General features: G+C 47.0%; 1 pseudogene; it reads left to right on the top strand.

Moving 5' to 3' along the window:
• The first annotated feature begins 268 nt into the window (after positions 1-268).
• The window catches only part of LOC139251830 (probable G-protein coupled receptor 139), a 43,390-nt pseudogene continuing 21,417 nt past the window's right edge, over positions 269-22,241 (top strand).

The raw sequence follows: 22,241 nt of genomic DNA, 5'->3' as shown, positions 1-22,241 counted from the left end.
TCATCCGGATTAGTAGAACTAATGAATAGGGCCCTGAAGAAGGCACTGGCCAAAGTGATCAACGAAAGAGGAAAAGGATGAGTAGATATAGTGACCCTCATTTTAAAGAAGTTCAGGGCGAGCCGAAACCGGACCACTAGCCACACGCCTTTCGAACTAATGACAGTAAGAGCAATGAGATCACCTGCGTTTCTTGTGATGGGGAGTGATGATATCGGACCTTAGTCAGATCCTACCGGGACCGAGTAGGGAGATTAGTGACGCAATTATGTTTACAATTACAAGATCTGAGGCATACACCAGGGATCAGCAAGTGATCAAGGACTGGGAAGCTGGCACCAAGGAACAAAAGGCTCAGAAACCACAGATTGGGAGCAAGGTAACGGTAGAAATATACGCCGAAAAGCCAGGATTCTCACCAAATTTACAGGCACTCACCAGGTAATAATGGTAAGCGACAGCTGCATGTTTGTGGCGATAAGGGGAACCGGACGGTGGACACATTGGATACAGTTAAAACATTATGCATAACATGAAACCCTAACCGACTGGTGATGCCGGAAAACATGTTGTGTTTTACAGGACCTGAGTCCTAGTCGGAGGAATACTGGGTAACTACATCTTATACCACGACCCAGCGATAAGTTGTCCAGAGGGCTATCAATAAAATATTTCCAATACAAACTCAATCTTTCACGGAAAATGCAAAAGGGGGCGAATTGAATTGGAACGGACAAACCTGAAAAAGGTTCAGTCATGGCTGAACCAATCATGGACATGCACGAATAGCTCGAACCAAGGAAATCCACACAAGTGTGTGTGGGTAAGGTAAAACATCACCAGGGAACTGGAGGGGACTACACCCAAGCCCATTCGTGAATCACAATGCGGTAATGGTTACTTTTGGGGAATGTTCTTGTGCAAGATAGAGATCCCAAACATCACAAGAGCCCAAAGCAAAACGACCCCAGAACCACAAGGATGCCCAATCATTGACCCCGGAGTTCAAGCAGAGGATTAGAAAGGAAAATAACGAAAGAAAAAATCCACATCATGGTATGCCAAAGGATAATTACAAGATAGAGGCAGAGCGGTTGTTCTACTGGTCGGGGAGACTAGAACTAGGGGGCACAGCCTCAATATACGGGGGAGCCAATTTATAACCGAGTTGAGAAGGTATTTCTTCTCCCAGAGGGTTGTGAATCTGTGGAATTCTCTGCCCAAGGAAGTCGTTGAGGCTAGCTCATTGTATGTATTCAAATCACAGATGGATCGATTTTTAACCAATAAGGGAATTAAGGGTTACGGAGAGCGAGCGGGTAAGTGGAGCTGAGTCCACGGCCAGATCAGCCATAATCTATTTAAAAGGCGGAGCAGGCTCGAGGGGCAAGATGGCTTACTCCTGTTCCTAATTCTTATATTATATAGAGTATAAACACAAGGAAGTTATTCGAAATCTTTGTAAATTAGAGATGAGGTCTAATCTAGAGTAATGTGTCCAATTCCTGGCTCCACGTTATGTGAAGTATATCTGCCTTGAAGATAATGCTGAGGGATTTAACACAAAGATCCCAGGGATGGGGGAATCCCGTTACATGGAGAGAATAGAGAGGCTGCGATACTTCTTCTTCGAGCAAAGTGGAATACGACGAGATTTAACAGAGGTGTTCAACATTATTGTATTTATTTACAGGACAGAAAGGGTAGACTGCTTCCACTGGGAAGAGGGGCTGGACCATCGGACACATATTTACATAAGAACACAGGAACATAAGAAATATGAGCAGGAGTGGACCATATGGCCCCTCGCGACTGCTCCGCCATTTAATATCATCATGGCTGATCCGATCATGGACTCAGGTCAACATTCCTGTCCGCTACCAATGTCCCCGTATTCCCTTATCGGTTTAGAAACTGTTTCTCTCTCTCTTAAAGTTATTCAATGACCCAGCTTCCTCAGCTCTCTGAGGCAGCGAATTCTACAGAATTACAACCCTCTGAGAGAAGAAATGCCTTCTCATCTCAGTGTTAAATTATCGGCCCCTTATTCTAAGATTATGCTTCCTAATTCTAGTGTCCCCCATCAGTGGAAACATCCCATTTGCATCCACTTTATCGAGCCCCTCGTAATCTTATACGTTTCGATAAGATCACCTCTCATTCGTATTTAAGTTATATACCAAATAAATAGCCACTGAGCTGATGAAGAGAGTTTTTTATGCACCACGTTATCATGATCTGGAATGTACTGCTCGAAAAGGTTTTTGAGGCCGCTTCAACGGTAACTTTCAAAATGTAATTGGATATATCGTTTAAAGGGAAACATTCTGAGGGTAATGGGGAAAGAGCACTGTAGTGGGACTAATGGGTAGCACTTTCAAAGAGCCTACACAATCATGATGGTTCGAATGGCCTCATTCTGTGCTGTGTCTTTCTGTGATTGCTTTTAAATGTAATTAGTAAAGTAATATATGACTTGGTTTCGTTTTAACTGTTATGGGTTACCATCCTTACTTTTACTGACTTGTTATAAGGGATAGATTAATGCATCGGGTTTTGGTTTGGGGAATAATGTGAACGTTGTTGGTAATAAAATCATTGATATCAGGCATGTGGCAAAAGTGACTAAAGAAAGGCTTACTGTTTGTGTACATAATGTCATGGAATCTGAGCAAGTAGATGGGGCCTTGGTTTCATATCTCACACAACAAAAAACAGCACTATGGACGTTGGCCCACTCCCTCAGGACTGCACTGAAGTGCCAGCCTCGAGCATATGCTGAAGTCTGTGGTGTGGGGCTGGAACCTCTGACATTCCGCCACTGAAGTGAGTGCTCCCATTGAGTCACAGCTGACACTTTGGTGCCAGATCACGATGTCGAGTGCTTACAGTCGGAATTATCCTCCATGCCCTCCCTGTTTGGAGAAATCGGCCTGCTCTCTTTGGTTATTCTATGCAGATCTTGCAGAAAAAGTCAATGGTATTGAGGAGCTATTGTTTTTGAAGCCTGGGAAATATTTTCTTGGTTAACCATACCATTGTTGACAGCAGCGTATAGTGTTGCTGGAAGAGTACAAGAAAGTTCCATTGGTACAGGGTTTCTTTTATTTATCCGTTTATGGGATGTGGCCGTCGCTGGCAAGGCCGTGATTTATTGCCCATCCCTCACTGTCCTTGAGAAGGTGGTGGTGAACCGCCTTCTGCATCCGTTCTTCTCGGTGCAACTGAATGGCTCGGTAGACCGTTTCAGAGATCAGTTAGACCTAAACTAAATCTGGATCCGCGCTCTTTGTCTGGAGTCACAAATATATGCCAGACTGGGTAAGTACGGTAGATTTCCCTGTAATGAAGGAGTTTAATAGATGGGCTTTTAAGACAATCCGGAAATGTTGTTTTCATTATTACGGTAGCTTTCTGGTCACAAATACTGCCAATAGCTTTTTATTGCAGATTTAATTAATTAACTGTACAGAAATGCCCCGGCTGCCATTGTGGGCTTTTATATCTCCAGGTCATTATTGGATTATTAGTCCAGTAACATAACTACTATGCGACCGTTCTCGGTTGTGTGAATCGAAATGACTAACTGGCAAGAAACAGGTTAAAGATACCTGGGAACAGGAGGAGGTAACTCGTCTGTTTATATTTCACGGGATGCCAATAGCGTTGAGAATAAAGCAGTGATATCCTTTTCATTCATCTGCGCCCTGTAGGATGGTGAACAGGGGTTGACGCTGCTCTTGACGCAATCTGCTACAACCCCTCATTTCCCCTTCCCCAACAACCCTGAACACAACAGTGCACTCCCCGACCATCAACAAGCGTCTCTCACTCAAATACTTGGTAGTTTATCACTATGTACCAACCCACTGTATCCACCTGGTAATATTGTTGTCGAGATAGGATTACTTTTTCTCCGTAGAAAACAATGTCCTTCAAATTAAAACTTCTTCAATTATGTAATTTTTACACAAATATATCTAACTATAATCTCCAGGTTCTAGGTCAGCACGATAATAGAATCATAGAAATTTACAGCACGGAAAGTGGCCATTTTTGACATATCCTGTCTCCGCAGGCCGACCAAGAGCTATCCAGTCTAACCCAACCTTCAACCTCTGTACCCGTATCCCTGTGTGTGACAGCAGTTTAAGTGCACATCCAATGCTCTTTTTAAATGTAGTGAGCATTTCTACCTCTAACTTCCTTTCAGGCAGTGCGTTCCAGACCCCCACCACTCTTGGCATGAATACATTTCCCTTCAAATCCCCTCTAAACCATCTACCAATTACTTTAAGTCTGTGACCCTGGTTGTTGGCCACTCTGCTAAGGGAAATATCAACTCTATCTAGTCCCTTCATAATTTTATACACCTCAACAATGTCTCCCTTCTCTGTTCGAAAGCAACCAACCGCAGCCTATCCAACCTTGCCTCATAGCCAACATTCTCCAGTCCAGGCAACATCCTGTTAAATATCCTCTGTACCCTCTCTTGTGCAATCACATCTTTCCTGTAGTAGATGTGCAGGAATTGCACTCTCACTGTGGCTGAACCAGTGTTTTATGCAGTTGAAGCATAACCGGTCTGCTCTTATATTCATCGGTGATACTCTCAGTGAGACTGAATTAAATGTTCAGTTGGGATATAGTGGTTGAAGAAGAAGTAAAACAAATAATTTTGTTGGTGTATGTTCCGATTGGGGAATTGGTACCCGTATCACTGAGGGTGTCACGTGTTCACTACGAGGTGGCCTATTGATACGATTATATATTTATCTATCTCTTCAATGAAGTATATATGAGAAATAACCGGATATTCTGCATCGGCAGAGGGGAGAAATCTCTAACCTTCTCCCATGGGACCTTGTATGTCCGACACCTTGTGTACTACAATATATAGACGCCTACCAAACCAAACTAGTGTGATCTCATGGGACAGGCAAACAAGCAGAAATAAACATTCCAATTTGGGGGGAAAAATCTATGAAATTCCTCTGCGTCCAATCTCGGCTATAGAAACGTTGTCCAGAAGATCACTCTAACCGTGAATTCCCTGAGATCCAGCTCTCGGTTGAAGGAACTTAGCGAAAATGCATTCACCACATGAAATGACACCTTGTTCCAGATGTCCATTCATTACCCGGTAAATAACCAGCTCCTTACATTTACCCTAGTGCTAGCCTTATACAACTTAAATGTGCGACCGCTGGGTCTAGTTCAGACTGGGACAGCGGCTGATTAGGGATGGTCTGGTTCAGACTGACGGGGGCTGATTAGAGATGGTCTGGTTCAGACTGGGGCAGGAGAATGATTAGCGAGTTTCTGATTCAGACTGGGACAGGGCCTGATTAGGGAGTTTATGGTTCAGACTGGAACAGGCGTGATTAGGGTATTTCTGATTCGGACTTGAACAGGGACAGATTAGCGAGTTTCTGGTTCAGTCTGAGACAAGGACTGATTAGATAAGGGTCTGCTTTAGTCTGGGAAAAGGACGAATAAGAGAGATTCTGTTTGAGACTGGGACAGGCACTGATTAGGAAGGGTCAGGTTCATTCTGGGAAAGTGAACGATAAGGGAGTTTCGGGTTCAGACAGGGACAGGGAAAAATAGGGAGGCTCTGGTCCAGACAGGGATAGGGACTGATTGGGGAGCTTCTGGTTCAGACTTGGAGCGGGGCTTATTATGGAGTTGATGGATAAGTCTGGGACAGGGACTGTTTAGGGAGGGTCTGGTTCGGATTGGGACAGATACTGTTTAGGGATGGTCTTGTTCAGTCTGGGACAGGGACTGATTAGGGCGTTTCTGGTTCAGCCTGGTAAAGTGTCTGATTTGGAAGGGTCTGGTTCAGATTGAGACAGCGACGACTTAGGTAGTTTCTTGTTCAGACTAGGACAGGGTCTTATTAATGAGCGTTTGATTCAGACTGGGAGTTGGACTGAAAAGGCAGTTCCTGTTTTAGTCTGGGACAGGGACTGATTAGGGACTTTCGGGTTCAGTCTGGGCCAGCGACTGATGAGGGAGTTTCTAGTTCAGACTGGGACAGGGATTGATTACGGAGGGTCTGGGTCAGTTTGGGACAGTGACTGATTCAGGAGTTTCTGGTTGAGACTGAGACATGGACTGATTAGGGACTTTCGGGTTCAGTCTGGGACAGGGACTGATGAGGGAGTTTTTGGTTCAGACTGCGACAAGTACAGATTAGGGAGTTTCTCGTTCAGTCTGGGGCAGGGACTGTTTAGGGAGTTTTGTATTCAGTCTGGGAGAGGAACAGATTAGGGAGGGTCTGTTTGAGACTAAGACGGGGAATGATTAGGGAGTTTCTGGTTCAGACATGGACTGGGAGTGATTACGGAGTTTATGGTTCGTTCGGGGATAGGTACAGATTCGGGCGTTTCTGGTTCAGCCAGGGACAGGAACTGATTAGTGAGTTTCTGATTCATACTGGGACAGGGACTGGTTAGGGAGTTTCTGTTTCAGTCCAGGACAGGACTGATTAGGCAGCTTCTGGTTCAGACTAGGGAAAGATCTGATGAGGCAGGGTCTGGTTCACTTTCGGAAAGGGACTAATAAGGAAGTTTCTGGTTCAGTTTGGGTCAGGGATTGATTATGGTGTTTCTGGTTCACCCTGGGATAGGAACTGATTCGGCAGTTTCTTGTTCAGTCTGGGATAGGGACTGAATCGGGAGTTTCTGGATCAGTCTAGGATAGGGACTGATTAGGGAATTTCTGTTTCATTCTGTGACAGGGACTGATTGAGATATTTCTGGTTCAGACTGTGACAGGATCTGATTAGCGAGGGTCTGGTTCACTCTGGGATAGAGACTAATTATGGAGTTTCTGTTTCAGACTTGGAGAGGAACTGATTAGGACGTTTCTCGCTGGGACATGGACAGGGACCGATTGGGGAGATTCAGGTTCAGTCTGGGACAGGAACTGATTCGGGAGTTTCTTGTTCAAACTGGGAGAGGGACTGATTCGGGAGATTCTGCTTCAGCCTGGTTTAGACCGAGTCGGTGGCTGGTGCAGGAGGTTTGGTTCAGTCTATTTCTGTCTGGTACAGGGGCTGGCGGGGACCGGTCTGGGTGAGTCTGGTTCAGACTGAGACAGTGAATTGTGAAGGAGGTCTGGGTCAGTCTGGTTCTGACTAGGACAGTGAATTGTGAAGGAGGTCTGGGTCAGTCTGGTTCTGACTGGGTCAGTGGATGGTGAGGATGAGTCTGATTCAGTCTGGTTCAGGATGGGACAGAGGCTGGTGATAGAGGGTTTGGCTCAGCGTGGTTCACACTGCGACAGGCGATGTTAAGGCATGGTTTGGGTCAGTCATTTTCATACTGGGACAGAGGATGGTGATGGAGGTGCACTTCCGTCTGGTGCATAATGTGACAGTGCCTGGTGATCGGGTCGATTTCACTCTGTTGGAGACTGGGACAGTGGATGGTAAGAGCATCTGGTTCAGTGTGATTCAGTCTGGGACAGGCGCTCGTGAGGCAGTGTCTGTTTCAGTCTGCTAGGGAATGGTACAGGAGTAAGTGGGGACGATTGTGCTTCAACGTTGGACAGGGACCGGTGAGCGGATCTGGTTCCGTCTTGTTCACCCTGAAACAGAGACTGGTGAGAGTATCTGAATCAATCTGCGACAGGACTGGTGAAGGAGGTTCTGTGTCAGTCTGGTTCAGACTGGGACAGGGGATGATGAGTGAAGGTGTGGTTTAGTCTGCACAGGGACTGGTGAGGGGGCGTGGGTCTTCGGACAGGAGACCGTGAGTGAGGTTCTGGTTGAGACTCGGACAGTGGACGATGAGAGGTTTCAATTGTATGACTTGTGGTATCAATCGAAGATGATCAGTGATTAATTCTCCCCCAAGCCCGAGTCAGCATCTTCAAGGGAGTATAGCTGCTGTGGAGAAATGACAGAGCTGTTCACCTGTGGGCTCTGGAATGGGGGAGAGATGTCTTCTTCCGTTTCGTGACACAATCGCCCTGGTCTGTTAGCCAATGCTTTGGGTTCTGGGAGAGGATGGAGCAAACAATCCTTTGGAGAGACAATGCTCCCACTGTCCCAGGTCGATTGCCCTAACCTATGGGGTCTGCGGTGGGAGCGAGTGTAATTTTCTGCCGTGTTTGTGTGATTCCCGTGGTGTCTGTGGCTTCACAGACTGCAGCCGGGAATGGCTGGATTCGGTACGGGTCAGATTCTGGATTCATGGCAAGAAGGTGTGGAGTAGATTCACTCTAGCTGCAATTCCTCCAACACTGACTTCCCCAGGGTGGGGGCAGTGTGCACATTACCGCAAGGGTGCAGCCTTTTCACTTTATGACGCCGAGCTACCTTCGGGAGGGGGATGTTTTTATGTCAATGTGCGTTGATGTATGTGCAATTCATAACAGTGAGCTTCCCCAGGGATTGGCATCCTGTGATTTCCCAGTAGGGGCAGTGAGTGACCGTGAGCTGCCCCATGGAGGGGGCAGTGTGAGATGTCCCTGTGTGGGCGGGGAGGGGGGGAAATTATGTGCAGTGAGTGACCGTGAACTGCCCCGGGCTGGTAGCAGTGTGTGGTGTTCCCGTGGGGGGTGGGGGGCAGGGCATATTGTTCAGCGAGTGAAACTGAGCTGCCCCGGGGAGGGGGCCGTGTGTGATGTCCCTGTATAAGATTAAATTGGAAGTCTCTTTGGATTGTCTGCTCAATGTACAGAAGGTGAAACTACATTATTTATTATTTTCAACAGTTTGCAAATTTTCTGTGTGAATCTACCTTGAAAGAAGCTAGATGCGCAACAAACTAAGAAAGTTCTGAGCTCACCGATGTTATTTCCTAGTGATAATACGTGTGTTTCCCAGTAATAATGCGTGATGCAAACACCATCGTCACTGGTGACAGAGCTAGATCCTTGCATCAGCAGAAACTCCAAAGCCATGTATTAGTCATTGCAGAAGCAAGTTTTTCAAATAAAGACTTTGGTTCATGTTACACTTGCAATGCCTCATCCTGAAAAATACTCTCCAAAGCCAGTGATCTCCATGTGAGGTACAGTTTCTTCAGGTCATGTCGCTGAGAAGCCCCATGGATTGGGCAGTGTGTGATGTCCCTGTGGGGTTCAGTATGTTCAGTATCTTAGTTGAACTGCCCCAGGGAGCGGGCAGTATGTGATGCCCCTGTGGGGTGCAGTATGTTCAGAGTCTGACCCTGAGCTGCCCCAGGGAGGGGGCAGTGTGTGATGTCCCTGTGGTGTGCAGTATGTTCAGAGTCTGACCCTGAGCTGCCCCAGGGAGGGGGCAGTGTGTGATGTCCCTGTGGGTTGCAGTTTCTGACCTGAGCTGCCCCAGGGAGGGGGCAGTGTGTGATGTCCCTGTGGGGTGCAGTGACTCACCCTGATCTGCCCCAGGGAGGGAGCAGTGTGTGATGTCCCTATAGGGTGCAGTACGTTCTGAGTCTGACCCTTAGCTGCCACAGGGATGGGGCAGTGTGTGATGTCCCTGTGGGTTGCAGTGTCTGACCTGAGCTGCCCCAGGGAGGGTGCAGTGTGTGATGTCCCTGTGGTGTGCAGTGTCAGACCCTCAGCTGCCCTAGGGAAAGGGCGTTGCCTAATGTTCCTGTGGGGTGCAGTGTCTGATCCTGAGCTGCCCCAGGGAGCAGGCAGTGTGTGACGTCAATGTGTGCTCGGGGGTGTGGGGAGCACTTTGAGCAGTGTGTGACTGTGAGCTGCCCCAGGGAGGGGGCATGTGTGATGTCCCTGTTTGGTGCAGTGTCTGAACCTCAGCTGCGCCAATGAGGGGGCCGTGTGTGATGTATCTATGGGGGGGTTGGCATTTTATGCAGCGAATGAACCTGAGCCGGCCGTGTCTAATGTCTCTGTGGAGAGCAGTATGTTGCAATTATGACCCTGAGCTGCCCCAGGGAGGGGAGAACGTGTGATGTCCCTCTGGAGAGCAGTGTGTTCAGTGTCTGACCCTGAGCTGCCCCAGGGAGGGGATAATGTGTGATGTTCCTGTGGGGTGCAGTGTGTTCAGTGTCTGACCCTGAGCTGCCCCAGGGAGGGGGTAATGTGTGCTGTCCCTGTGGGGTGCAGTGTGTTCAGTGTCTGACACTGAGCTACCCCAGGGAGGGGGTAATGTGTGATGTCCCTGTGGGGTGCAGTGTGTTCAGTGTCTGATCGTGAGCTGCCCCAGGGAGGGGATAATGTGTGATGTTCCTGTGGGGTGCAGTGTATTCAGTGTCTGACCGTGAGCTGCCGCAAGGAGGGAGCAGTGTGTGATGTCCCTGTGGGGGGTCGGGGTGGTGGGGTCAGGGGGTGGCACTTTGAGCAGTGAGTGACTGTGAGCTGTCCCGACGAGGGGGCAGTGTGTGATGTGCCTGCGTAAGATTAAATTGGAACTCTCTTTGGACTGTCCGCTCAAAAGACTGAAGCTGACACCACAGTGCGAATAGTTCAGATGTTATTTAAGAATAAGCGAGAATTAATAACGGAGTTGAGCAGAATTTTCTAATTAAAAATGAGAATGATATTACTCGTGATGGTGATTTGGGAAGGAGGAAGAATTATTCCTCATTCCTGCTACTGGTATACCGTCTGCCCCTCTCTGGATCGGTGCCTTTCCTGACACGATCACGATGAGAAAAATCCAAATTCACGAAGATACACCCCAGGAACGGAGCCACCGAAAAATCTGTCCCAGCGTGTATCTCCTGGTGTGGATTATTAAAAATATAACACTCACACGAAAGGTCATTTATAGAGAAAAGTGTTGTTTATTAAAACCAGATTAAACAACGGAGATCCAGCCTCATAAGTACCGTTACTGACTGCTCTCAACGCCGATCTCATGGGACAAGCTACGCAGTTACATTCTTATACAGTTCAAATACAGTCAAAATGGTGGAACTACGCGAGGAAGTGTTCCATTGGTTAATACAGGTTACAGCAATTTCATTTGGTGGTACAGTTACATTAATTTTATTGGATACAGTTAATTCTAATGATTCCATTGGAACATTCAGTTCTGGCGACTGTTGCTGGGGAAAATCCTCTGCAGGTTTTGTGTTACTTTTCTGCGAAGGTCTACCCAGGCTAATTGTCAGGCTAATGTTCTTGGCAGCCATATGACTACCCTCTGCTTAAAAGAGGCATTGTCCCTTTTATCTGCTGTGGCTGGAACATCGTGGCCTCCTCTCATTATATTTGTGAGGTGTCTACATAAATCTTATGGGTGCACTTATCTCCTTAGAGAATTTCTCTGACTGTAGTGTTTCTGCCTAATACAGCTATTCTACCATGAACGCACTTTAAATCTTGCTCTCAGACTTTTTTACTTTATTTAAATTACACCTAATTACTTTATCCCTAATTCAGGTATTTCGCTCTTACACTCCTATAGATCCACATCTTCCCAGTCTGGAGCCTGGGACCCTCTGTCTCCAGGCATTGGTTTTGGCAGATCTTATCTTCAACCTCAGTACAAGCTTTTTCTGTTATGTTTTTCAGCTTCCATGCTGACGACGCAACACAGGATTTTGATAGTAATGAGTACTAACAAAGTGCATTACAGTTTGATTTGTAAAAACGATGTATAATTTATTATTTTCAACAGTTTGCAAATGTTGTTTGTGATTCTACGTTCAGAGAAGCGAGATAAGCGATAAACTAAGACAGATCTGAGCTCCTCGGTGCTAATTCCCAGTGATAATATGTTTGTTTCCGATTGATAATGTGTGATGTAACAGCATAGTAACTGGTGGCAGAGCCAGATCTTTAAGTCATCTGAAAATCCAAAGCAGTGTCTTTGTCTTTGCAGAAGCAAGCTTTTCAATGAACGTCTTTGGTTCATTTTACACTTGCAATACCTCATCCCTCAAAATATTCTACGAAGCCTGTATTCTTACAGGTGCATGCAGGTTGTGATCACCCTGTGAGGTGGAGTTTGTTGAGGTCATGTCCCTGAGCTGCCCCAGGGAGCGGCCAATGTGTGATGTCCCAGTGGGGTGCAGTTTCTGATTCTTCACTGCCCCAAGGAGGGTGCAGTGTGTGATGTCCCTGTGGTGTGCAGTGAGTTCAGTGTCTGGCCCTGAGCTGCCACAGAGAGGGCGCCGTGTGTGATGTCCCTGTGGGGTGCAGTAAGGCGTGAGTCTGACCCTGGGCTGCCCCAGGGACGGGGCAATGTTTGATGTCCTTGTGTGCTGCAGTGTCTGACCCTGAGCTGCTCCAGGGAGCGGGCAGTGTATGATGTCGCTCAGCGGTGTAGTATGTTCAGTATCTGACCCTGAGCTGGTCCGGGGTGCAGGCAGTGCGTGATGTCCTGTGGGGTGAAGTAAGGCGTGAGGCTTACCCTGAGCCGCCCCAAGGAGGGGGTAGTGTGTGTTGAACTGTGGGGTGCAGTTTCTGACCTGAGATGCCCCAGGGAGTGGCGGTGCTTGATGTCCTTTTGGGGTGCAGTGTCTGACCCTGAGCTGCCCCAAGGAGCGGGCAAAGTGTGATGACGCTGTGCGGTGCAGAATGCTCAGTCTCTGAACCTGAGCTGCCCCAGGGAGGGGGCAGTGTGAAATGTCACTGTGGGATGCAGTAAGTGGTGAGTCTGACGCTGAGCAGCCCCACGGAATGGCAGTGTGTGATGTCCCTGTAGGGTGCAGTATGTACAGTGTCTGACCCAGAGCTGCCCCAGTGAGGGTGCAGTGTGTGATGTCCCTGTGGGGAGCAGTATGCTCAGAATCTGACCCTGAGCTCTCCTCACACATACTTTTCTCGGGGACATTTCCGCGCCTCTCAGTTGGAATTAAATTGTGGGACATCCCCATCTGCTGGACGCAGGTGGCACTACTGAACAGATCGTGATGGCTCAGATCATACACAGAGTCATCTAATTGCAACGGCCGGCCAGAAGAATTAATCTTATCTTCGGTTGTATTGACGACATACTTGTTTATTTACAGTATTGGAAATAAGCCTTTAAAAAGCCCATCACTCTTTCCTTTATTTGAAGAATATATCCAGAATATTAACCACAGCTCAGGTGCAGTTCAGACCTTGATGTGATTAAAACTAGCACTAACATCAGAAGTGAACAGGGGGAATCTTTTGTGAACTGCTCGGTGTGTGTTTCAGCAGATAACTCTAATAAGTATCTCCCTTCCCACCCTGTGAGCAGGTGAACATAGACAGAGAGAAACAGAGAAAATAGGTGCAGGAGTAGGCCAATCTGCACTTCGGGAGTGCACCGTCATTCAATAAGATCATGGCTTGAACATTCGCTCAATACACCTTAGCTGCTTTCTCTCCATACCCATTGATCCCCTTAGTTGTAAGGGCCATATCTAACTCCCTCTTGAATATAACCAATGAAGTGGCATCAACAAGTCTCTGCGGCAAGGAATTCCATAGGTTAAGAACTCTCTGAGTGAAGAAGTTTCTGCTCATCTCAGTCCTAAATGGCAAACCTCATGTCCTAAGACAAAGTTCCTGGTTCTGGACTTCCCTAACATCGGGAACATTCTTCCCACATCTAACCTCTCCAGTTGCCTCAGAATCCTATACGTTTCTGTGAGATTCCCTCTTCATCCTTCTAAACTCCAGTGAATCAAGGCGCAGTTGATCCAGTCTCTCCTCACATGACAGTCCTGCCATCCCGGGAATCAGTCTGGTGAACCTTCGCTGCACTCCCTCAATAGCAAGAATGTCCTTCCTAAGATTAGGAGAACAAACTGAACACAATACACCAGGTGAGGCCTCACAAAGGCCCTGTACAACTGCAGTAAGACCTCCCTGTTCCTATCCACAAATCCACGTGCTATAAAGGCCACACTGCAATTTTCCTTCTTCACTGCCTGCTGTACCAGCATGTCAACTTTCAATGACTGATTAACCATGATACCAAGGTCTCGTTGCATCTTCCCTTTTCTTAATGTGCCGCCATTCAGATAATATTCTGCGTTTCGTATTTTTGCCACCAATTGCACTTTATACTGCATCTGTCATGCATTTGTCCACTCACCTTACCTGCCCAAGTCACCCTGCAGCCCTTTAACGTCCTCCTCACAGCTCACCCCGCCACCCAGTTTAGTGTCATCAGCAAACTTGGAGATATTACACTTAATTCCTTCATCTAAATCGTTAATGTATATTATAAAGAGCTGGGGTCACAGCACTGTGCACTGCTGCACTCCACTAGTCACTGCCTGCCATTCTGAAAAGGAACATTTATCACGACTCACTGCTTCCTGTCTGCCAAACAGTTCTCTATCCACGTCAGTACACTACCGCAATAACATGCGCTTTGATATTGCAGACCAATCTCTCGTGCAGGACCTTGTCAAAAGCCTTTTGAAAGTCAAATACACCACATCCACTGGTTCTCCCTTGTCCACTCTGCTAGTTGCATCCCAAAAAAATGCCAGACATTTCGACAAGCATGATTTCCCTTTCATAAATCCATGCTGACTTGATCCGATCTTGTCGCTGCTTTCCAAATGCACTGCTATTCATCCTTAACGATTGATTCCAACATTTTCCCCACGACTGATGTCAGTCTAACTCGTCCATAATTATCAGTTTTCTCTCTCCCTTCTTTTTTAAAAAGTGGTGCTACGTTAGCTACCCTCCAGTCCATAGGAACTGATCGAGAATCGATAGACTGTTGGAAAATGATCACCAATGCATCCACTATTTCGAGGGCCACTTTCTTAAGTACTCTAGTTGCAGACTGTCAGGCTCCCGGTTTTTATCGGCCTTCAATCCCATCAATTTCCCGAAAATAATATCCTACCTAATAAGGATATCCTTCAGTTCATCCACACTAGACCCATTGTCCGCTAGTACATTCGGAAGGTTATTGTTGCATTCCTTCATGAAGACAGAACCGAAGTATTTGTTCAATTCATATGCCATTTCTTTGTTCCCCATTATAAATTCACCTGAAACCGATTGCAAGCGATCTACATTTACCTTCACTAATCTTTTTCTCTTCACATTTCTTTAGAAGCTTTTGCAATCAGTTTTTATGTACCTGAAAGCTTCCTCTCCTAATCTATGTTCCCCCTCTCAATTAAATCATTAGTCCTCCTCTGTTGAATTCCAACCTACTCCCAGCCCTCAGGTCTGTTGCTTTTTCTGGCCAATTTATATGCCTCTTCCTTGGCTTTAACACTCTCCTTAATTTCCCTTGTTAGCCATGGTTGAGCCACCTTCCCCGTTTTATTTTTACTCTAGACAGAGATGTATAATTGCTGAACTTCATCCATGTGATCTTAAGATATTTGCCACTGTTTAACCACCATCAACCCTTTAAGTATCCTTTGCAAGTCTGTTCTAGAAATTCACGCCTCATACCGTCGAAGTTACCTTTGCTTAAGTTCAGCATCCCAGTTTCCGCATTAATTGTGTCACTCTCCATCTTAATAATGAAATCTACCATATTATGGTCACTCTTCCCCAAGGGGCCTCGCACAAAAAGATTGCTAAATAGTCCCCTCTCATTACACATCACATTATGATGGCCAGCTCTCTAGTTGGTTCCCAGACTTATTGCTCTAGAAACCATCCCTAATACACTCCAGGTTATTATCCCCCACCACATTGCTGCCAGTGTGGTTCGCCCAATCAATATGTAGATTAAAGTCGTCCATGATAACTGATGTACCTTTATTACACACACCGCTTATTTGTTGTTTGATGCTGTCCCCAACATCACGACTCCTGTTTGGTGGTCTGTACACAAGTCCCACTAACGTGTTCTGCCCTTTGGAATTCCACAGCTCCACCCATACCTGTTCCACATCATCCAGGCTAATGTCCCTCCTTACTATAGCATTAATTTCCTCTTTAATCAGCAACGCCACCCCGCCTGCTTTTCTTCTGTCCTATCCTTCTAAATATTGAATACCACTGGCTGTTGCGTTCCCAGCCTTGGTAAACCTGGAGCCATATCTCTGTGATGCATGATACATCATATCCATTCTCTGCTGTCTGAACAGTTAATTCATCCACCTTATTTCGAATACTCCTCGCATTGCGGCACAGAGCTTTCAGGCTTGTCTTTTTAACACACTTTGCCGCTTCAGAATTTTTTTGGTTATGCGGCCCTTTTGTTTTTTTGCCTTGGGTTTATCTGCCCTCCACCGTTACTATTCCCCTTTCTATCTTTTGCTTCTGCCTCCATTTTACTTTCCTCTGTCTCCCTGCATAGGTTCCCATCCACCGTGATGTTAGTTTAAGTCCTCCCCAACATCACTAACAAACGCTCCCCCTCGGAATTGGATCCGGTCCTGCCCAGGTGCACACCGTCCTGTTTGTACTTTTCCCACCTCCCCCAGAACCGGTTCCCATGTCCGACGAATTTGAATCCTGACCTCTTCCACCACTCCTCAAGCCACGTATTCATCTGAGCTATCCTGCGATTCCTCCTCTGACTAGTACGTGGCACTGGTACCAATCTTGAGATTACTACCTTTGAGATCCAACCTTTTAATTTAGATCCTACCTCGCGAAATTCGTCTCGTAGGATCTCATCCATTTTTTTTCCCGATATCGTTGGAACCTACAGCATCATGACAATTGGCTGTTCACCCACCCTTTTCAGAATGTCCTGCACCCGCTCCGAGACATTCTTCACTGTTGCACCAGGGAGGTAATATAACATCCTGGCGTCTCGGTTGCGGCTCCAGAAAATCCGATCTATTTCCCTTACAATCGCATCCCCTTTCACTAGAGCTTTCCAACTGATTTTCCTGCCCTGCTGTGCAGCAGAGGCTCCCACGGTGCCTTGCCTTTGGATTCTGCTTCTACCACCTGATGAGTCAGCCCCCTCAAAAGTACCCAAAGCAGTGTATCTGTTTTGCAGGGGGCTGGACGTATGGGTCCCCTGCACTACATTGCTTACACTGCTCCACTCAGTGTGAACACGCTGATGCACCATCAAGCGGGAGGGATGGGTGGACACATTGCCGTACACGGTATATTTCACAGCATAAAGACTTAAGAACATAAGAAATAGGAGCAGGAGCAGGCCACACGGCTCTTCGAGCCTGCTCCACATTTAATACGACCAAGCATGATCTGATCACAACTAGAGCATGGTCTCGCTACAGAGCATAGTTCCCTCTACACTGTGCAATAAACATTCCCAAGGTATCACACGGGTTATGTCTTGTGTAAATATCCCACTAGGGAGTGGAGCAGACAGGAAGCGACCGGGGTGGGCATGGAGAGAGAGGGCTTGGCAGGGAGAGAGCGAGCGGGGCAAGGAGGGAGATTGCAGTGCAGGGAGAGAGAGAGCGGGGCAGTGATAGAGAGAGCGGCGAAGGGATAGAGAGCAGGGCAGCGAGAGAGAGAGAGTGGGGCAGGGAGAGAACGTGCAGGGCAAGGAGAGAGAGTGGGGCAGGGAGAGTGAGAGCCGGGCAGGAATAGAGAGTTGGGCAGCGAGAGAGAGAGCGCAGGGCAGGTAAAGAGATTGGGGCAGGGAGAGAGAGAGAGAGGGAATGGTAGTGAGAGAGATCGGGGCAGGGAGATAGAGAGGTGGGGGCAGGGAAAGAGACAGCGGGCAGGGAGAGAGAGAGCGGGGCAGGGAAAGAGAAAAGAGCGGGAAAGGGAGAGAGTGCGTGGGGCAGTAAGAGAGAGCCGGACAGGGAGAGAGGGAGAGTAGGTCAGGGAGAGGGAGAGAGTAAGAGTGGGGCAGGAAGAGGGAGAGAGGGGGCAGGGCGAGAGAGAGCGGAGCAGGGAGAGAGAGAGCGGGTCAGGGAGAGAGAGCAGGACAGGGAGAGGGAGAAGGGGGGCCGGGAGAGAGAGAAAGGCGTCAGGAAGTGAGAGCGGACGGCAGCGAGAGAGAGCGGCGGGCAGGGACAGAGAGAGCAGGGCAGGGAGAGAGACAGTCGGGGAGGGAGATAGCGTGGGGGGCAGGGAGATAGCGCGTGGCGGGGAGAGAAAGTGGGGGCAGGGAGGGAGAGCGGGGGGTTTGCAGAGAGAGCGAGCGGTGGGTCAGGGAGAGAGAGAGGGAGGCAGGGAGAGAGAGAGTGGGGCAGAGAGAGAGAACGGGGGGCAGAGAGACATAGCAGTGGGGCAGTGAGAGAGAACATAGCATGTGACGAGAGAGGGAGGGCAGGGAGAGAGAGAGCGGGGCAAGGAGAGAGAGATGGAGCAGGGATAGAGAGCGCGGCAGGGATTGAGAGCGCGGCAGGGATAGCGAGCGGAGCAGGGATAGACAGAGGGACCGGGATAGACAGCGGGGCAGGGGAGAGAGCGGTGCAGGGAGAGAGAGCCGGGCAGGGAAGCAAGGGAGGGAGAAAAAGTGGGCAGGGAGAGAGAGCGGAGCAGGGCGAGAGAGCGGAGCAGGGCGAGAGAGCGGGGCAGGGAGAGAGAGCAGGGCAGGGAGAAAAATCGGGGGCATGGAGAGTGAACGGGGGCAGGGAGAGAGAGAGGTGGCAGGGAGCTTTTATATTCCCTGCAAGCTTCCGCTCATACCTTATTTTCAGCATCCTAATTAGACCCTTTGTCTTCTCCTAAATTCTAAATTTCACCCAGTCCTCAGGTTTGCTGCTTTTTCTCAGCAATTAAGATGCCTCTTCCATGGATTTAACACTATCCATAATTTCCCTTGTTAGCCACGGTTGTGCTACCTAACCCGTTTTATTTTTGCTCCAGAACGGGATGTTCACTTGTTGAAGTTCATCCATATAATCTATAAATGTGTGCCATTGCCTATCCACTGCCAATACTTTCAGTAGCATTTGCCAGTCTATCCTGGCCAATTCACATCTCATACCTTCGGAGTGACCTTTCCTTAAGTTCCGGACCCTTGCCTCTGAATTAACTCTCACTCTCCACCTTCATAAAGAATTCTACCATATTATTGTCATTCTTCCCCAGGGGCCTTCGCACAACAAAATTGCTAATTAGTCCTCTCTCATTACACAACACCCAGTCTGGGATGGCCAGCTCTCCGGTTGGTTCCTCGACATATTGGTCTCGAAAACCATCCCTAATACACTCCAGGAAATCCTCCTCCACCGCATTGCTACCAAATTAACCCAATCTGTAAGCAGATTTATTCGCCCATGATAACTGCTGTACTTTATTACATGCATCCCTTATTTCTTGTTTGATACCATCCCCAACCTTATTACTACTGTTTGATGGTCTGTGCACAACTCCCACTTGCGTTTTCTGCCCATTTGTTAATCTGCTGGTCTACCCATACAGATTCCACATCATCCAGGCTAATGTTATTTCTTGCTAATGTTTTCATTTCCTCTTTAACCAGCAACGCTACCCCACCAATTTTTCCTTTCTGCCTGCCTACCCTTGGAGCTTTACTCTGTATCTAACCCCCTGTACCTGCCCTGGGAGTGTTTAGTGCGACAGTGCAGAGGGAGCTTTACTCTGTATCTCACCCAATTAACCTGCCCTGGGCGTGTTTGATGGGATCGTGCAGAGGGAATTTCACTCTGTATATAACCGCGTGCTGCACCTGACATGGAAGAGAAATGCTTGACTCTATAATTGTTATAAATTATTAATTGACATTCAGACATGACAGTTTTAGCTATAACGATGTTGTACAAACATATTGTGGGGAGGGTTGCTCAGACCCGGGATGATCAGGACCTTATTGTTGGGAGCGTTGCTCAGACCCGGTGTGACCAGGACACAATTGTGGGAGATATGAGGAAGTTCCCGATATTCTTGCTGGAATTGTCTCCTGTGGATCTCCCGGCATCGCTGTAAGTCTGGGTATTTTCCAACCTTAGCGTCCTGGGTTTGTAGCTGGGCAGAATACAACATTTGTAAAGCATTTGTAATAAAATAGATGAGTTGACAGCAAAAATAGATGCAAATGGGTATGATCTAATAGCCATTACAGAGAAGTGGTTGCAAGGCGACCAGGACTGGGAATTAAATATTCAATGGGTACTTGACAATCCTGAAGGACAGACAGAAAGGAAACGGAGGTGGGGTAGCTCTATTGATAAAGGATGGAATCACTGCAATAGTTAGAAACGAAATTGGCTCAAACGATCAGGATGTTGAAAGAGTTTGGCTGGAGATAAGGAACAATAAGGGGAAAAAATCACAGGTGGCCATAGTCTATAGGCCCCCCAATAGTAGCAACTCTGTTGGTCGGAATACAAAGCAGGAAATAGTGGGGGCTTGTAAAATGGGAACAAAAATAATCATGGGTGATTTTAACCTCCATATACTTTGGACAAATGAAATTGATCAGGTTGCCTTGAGGAGGAGTTCACAGAGTCCATATGGGAAGGGTTCCTTGAGCAGTATAGAACGGAACCAACCAGGGGGCAGGATATCTTAGATCTGGATCAATAAACAATCGCTTAGTAAAGGATCCCCTTGGAATGAGTGATCATAACATGATTGAAATTCAAATTCAGATAGAGGGTGAGAAATTTGGATCTCAAGCCAGCTTACTAAGATTAAATAAAATAGACTATGAAGGTATGAGGACAAAATTGAGCAAAGTGGACTGGGAATATAGTTAAATTCTAGGACGATTGATGAACAGTGGTCTATATTTAAGGAGATATTTCACAACTCCAAGAAAAATATATTCCAGTGAGGAGGAAAAGGTGTAAGAGAAAGGATAGCGATCCATGGCTAACGAAAGAAATAAAGGATGGTATCCTGTTAAAAACAAGCGCATACAAAGTGGCCAAAACTAGTGGGAGGACAGAAGACTGGGAATCTTTGAAAAGCCAGCAAAGAACGACTGAAAATGATTAAGAAAGGGAAGTTAGACTGTGAAAGTAAACTAGCACGAAATATAAAAATCAGATAGCAAGAGTTTTCAATATGTATATGAAAAGGAAAAGAATGGCTAAAGTAAATGTTGGTGCTTAAGAGGACAAGCCGGGGAATTCGTAATGGGGAATATGGAGATTGCAAAAACACTGAACAAATATTTTGTATCAGTCTGTACGGTAGAGGACAATAACAATATTTCAATAGTGGATAATCAAGGGACTTTGGCCTGAGGAAATTAACAAAATCAGAATCACTAAGGAGGTGATACTCAGTAAGATAATGTCACGAAAGACAGATAAATCCCCTGGACCTGATCGCTTGCATCTGATGGGGAGAATCGCCATTCTCCTCTCTTAACACGCCTTGATTCAACAGACGGACAACTTGGATAAGTCCAATGACTTTAATTCGAAAACATGAAGGGGGAACATCTCAATACTCAGCGGCCGGAGAGAAGATCTCCAACGAGCTGTCCAAATTACATCTTAATTTTGCAGGGTATAGCACATGGGTATCCTCATGGACAGATCTTAACAGTAATATGATTGGTTGTGCCAATGCTTGAACAAATACCCATTTGTTCGATTGTTCCAAGTGCCACTCTCCTTATATTATATTGCTCCCTTAAGCCCGAGTTCAACGAGTGGCCATCTTGCGTACGTGCAATTTTAAGCATACATTAAACGAGTGGTCAGCTTGTGGCATTTTTAAGCCTACCTTCTCTTTTGCCAGTTGACGGCCTTCAAATTAGCCAGATAACAACTGTGATAATCGAACTTGCCTCTGCAATTCTCCATTTTGGCCCTTCGCTATATACCCCAAGGTAGGCCAATGTGCCATCCACTAATTATTTCATCCAAAGGGGAAGTGATATTGTCAGCTTAATTGTTCCGTCTGGGTTGCCAAGCTCTAACGTTCGGATGGCTTCTCGTTTGCTTTTCCCTTGACACACCATCTTCCTGTTTGATAGATTTTTCTTCAGATCATACTGCTTTTGTTTTTTCGAAGTCTTTTATGGGGGCCGGAGCTATGGCTTTCCTCGTTCGTCGTTAACATCTCCAACATAATTCATTCAACATAACCATTAAAACCACAGACGGCACAATCTCCAATACATGGGATATTATTTTTATCCTGGGGTGCACCTGCACGTTTGGTCCAAAGAAGCAAAGCCTGGCATACCAAGGTTGGTTTTCCAACATTTGATTCGTGTCTTTCTGGAGTTTATCGATGTTCTTCATCGTATTTCTGCCGCTGTTCATGGACGCCCCTTGGGGAAGAGTGACCATATATGGTGGAATTCTGCATTAGGATGGAGAAAGAAACAGTTAAGTCAGAGACTATGCTCTGGAACTTAAAGAAGGGTAACTTTGAAGGTATGAGGCGTGAATTGGCTAGGATTGATTGGCGAATGATACTTAAGGGGTTGACTGTGGATGGGCAATGGCAGACATTTAGAGACCGCATGGATGAACTACACAATTGTCCATTCCTGTCTGGCG

The sequence above is a fragment of the Pristiophorus japonicus genome, unplaced genomic scaffold (genome assembly GCF_044704955.1).
Source record: "Pristiophorus japonicus isolate sPriJap1 unplaced genomic scaffold, sPriJap1.hap1 HAP1_SCAFFOLD_45, whole genome shotgun sequence".
NCBI classification, from domain to species: Eukaryota; Metazoa; Chordata; class Chondrichthyes; family Pristiophoridae; genus Pristiophorus; species Pristiophorus japonicus.
Note: the sequence above shows the minus strand (reverse complement) of the source record. Positions and strands in the feature narration are given on the sequence as shown.